The following is a 2933-nucleotide window of genomic DNA, read 5'->3' on the forward strand; positions in this document are numbered from 1 at the left end:
GTTGGTATTTGTTAAGCGCTTAGTATGTGCCAAGCACTGTTCTAAGCGCTGGGGGTGGGGGGATACAAGGTAGTCAAGGTTGTCCCACGTGGGGCTCACAGTCTTCATCCCCATTTTACAGATGAGGGAACTGAGGCACAGAGAAGTTAAGAGACTTGCCCAAAGTCACACAGCTGACAAGTGGTGGAGCGGGGATTCAAACCATGACCCATGAACTCTGACTCCCAAGCCCAGATCTTTCCACTGAGCCACGCTGCTTCTCAACTATTATACTGCTCTGCACAATCAATTAATTAATCAATCAATTATTATTTATTTATTTTATGGTATTCAGTAAGCGATTACTATGTGCCAGGCACTGTACTAAGCCCTGGGGTGGATTAGAGAAGCAGCGTGGCTCAGTGGAAAAGAGCCCGAACTTTGGAGTCAGAGGTCATGGGTTCAAATCCTGGCTCCGCCGCTTGTCAGCTGTGTGACTTTGGGCAAGTCAATTCTCTGGGCCTCAGTGACCTCATCTGTAAAATGGGGATCAAGACTGTGAGCCCCCCGTGATCACCTTTTATCCTCCCCAGTGCTTAGAACAGTGCTTGGCACATAGTAAGCACTAAAAAAATGCCATTATTATTATTATTATTATTCAAGGTAATCAGGTTGGACACGGTCCCTGTCCCACGTGGGGCTCGCAGCCATTTTACAGGTGAGTAACTGAGGCCCAGAGAAGTGAAATGACTTGGCCGAGGTCACACAACAGACAAGTGGCAGAGCCGGGATTAGAACCCATGACCTTCTGACGCCCAGGCCCGGGCTCTCTCCACTAGGCTGTGCTGCTGCTTCATTGCTTTGGCACTTCCTCTCTCATTGGCACCTCAGTTTCCTCCCTACTCTGGGAGCTTGAAGAGCTAAATAATAATAATGATGGCATTTGTTAAGCACTTACTATGCACAGAGCACTGTCCTAAGCACTGGGGGGGAATACAAGGTGATCAGGTTGTCCCACGGGGGGCTCACAGTCTTAATCCCCATTTTCCAGATGAGGGAACTGAGGCTCAGGGAAGTGAAGTGACTTGCCCAAGGTCACACAGCAGACGTGGGGGAGCCCAGATTCGAACCCACGACCTCTGACTCCAAAGCCCGGGCTCTTTCCGCTGAGCCACGCCGCTTCTCTTCAGCGCTTAGAACAGTGCTTTGCACATAGTAAGCGCTTAACAAAAACTATCATTATTATTATTATTATTATTATTCTCTAAGCTGAAGACTTCAGAAAGTGGTGGCCTGGAGCGGGATTGACCTGGGTTCTAATTCCAAGTCTGCCACTTGTCTGCTTTGTGACCTTGGGCAAGCCACTTCTCTGTGCCTCAGTTATCTGTAAAATGGGGGTTGAGACAGCGAACACACGGCAGAGCAGGGATTAGAACCCAGCTCCTTCTGGCCCCCAGGCACGGGCTCTATCTACTATGCCATGGTACTTTGGTAGGCATGATCCTTACCCATGAGGAACTAACAGCCTAGAGAGGGAAACGGGCAGGAAAATCAATTACAGATAGGAGAAATGGTAGCCTACAAAGACCATCAGGATAAGTGCCGTGAGGATCAAAGTGCTAACAAGATGCACAGGTGTCACAGAGGACCATAATTAGGAGGTTCATTCAAGGACGTGGTCTCCACACAAAAGCTACCCTGTGTCCTGGCTCCAAACTATCATCATCATCATCAACCGTATTTATTGAGCGCTTACTGTGTGCAGAGCACTGTACTAAGCGCTTGGGAAGTACAAATTGGCAACATATAGAGACCGTCCCTACCCAACAGTGGGCTCACAGTCTAAAAGGGGGAGACAGAGAACAAAACCAAACATACTAACAAAATAAAATAAATAGAATAGATATGTACAAGTAAAATAAATAAATAAATAGAGTAATAAATATGTACAAACATATATACAGGTGCTGTGGGGAAGGGAAGGAGGTAAGTTGGGGGGGATGGAGAGGGGGACGAGGGGGAGAGGAAGGAAGGGCTCAGTCTGGGAAGGCCTATCCCTTTTTGGCCCTACTAGGTGGAATAGCCGCACAAAGCCCTGAGTAGCCAATCCCCCTATCATTAGCCCACTGAAGAGTCAGATAGAGTTAGCACAGTTAAAACCCCAATGGACTCCATTAGATTTTTTTTTTCAACCTGCTGTTACATTTTCCCAGTGCCATCATAGGGGATAAGCAGCGTGGCTCAATCAATCAATCAATCGTATTTATTGAGCGCTTACTGTGTGCAGAGCACTGGACTAAGTGCTTGGGAAGTGGAAAGAGCCCGGGCTTTGGAGTCAGCGGAGTCAAATCCCGGCTCCACCACTTGTCAGCTGTGTGGCCTTGGGCAAGTCACTTAACTTCTCTGTGCCTCGGTTACCTCATTTGTAAAACGGGGATGAAGACTGTGAGCCCCCCGTGGGACCACCTGATCACCTTGTAACCTCCCCAGCGCTTAGAACAGTGCTTTGCACATAGTAAGCACTTAGTAAATGCCATTATTGTTATTATTATTATAGGGGAGGAGAATGGAGAGAGCAGGGGAAAGAGTGAGACAGAGAGAGTGAGAGGATGTTACCAAATGGGTGGCAGTTAATCTTAGGAAGAAGTTAAAAAATGATTTCGGAGAGATGGACGGAAACATTTTGTAGCATGGCTCAGTGGAAAGAGCCCGGGCTTTGGAGTCAGAGGTCATGGGTTCAAATTCTGGCCCCACCACATGTCTGCTGTGTGAGCTTGGGCAAGTCACTTAACTTCTCTGAGCCTCAGTTCCCTCATCTGTAAAATGGAGATTGACTGTGAGCCCCCCATGGGACAACCTGATTACCTTGTTTCCCCCTCAGCACTTAGAACAGTGCTTTGCACATAGTAAGCGCTTAACAAATACCATTTAAAAAAAAATAGAATCAGCACAGA

The sequence above is a fragment of the Tachyglossus aculeatus genome, chromosome 8 (genome assembly GCF_015852505.1).
Source record: "Tachyglossus aculeatus isolate mTacAcu1 chromosome 8, mTacAcu1.pri, whole genome shotgun sequence".
In the NCBI taxonomy this organism is placed as follows: Eukaryota; Metazoa; Chordata; class Mammalia; order Monotremata; family Tachyglossidae; genus Tachyglossus; species Tachyglossus aculeatus.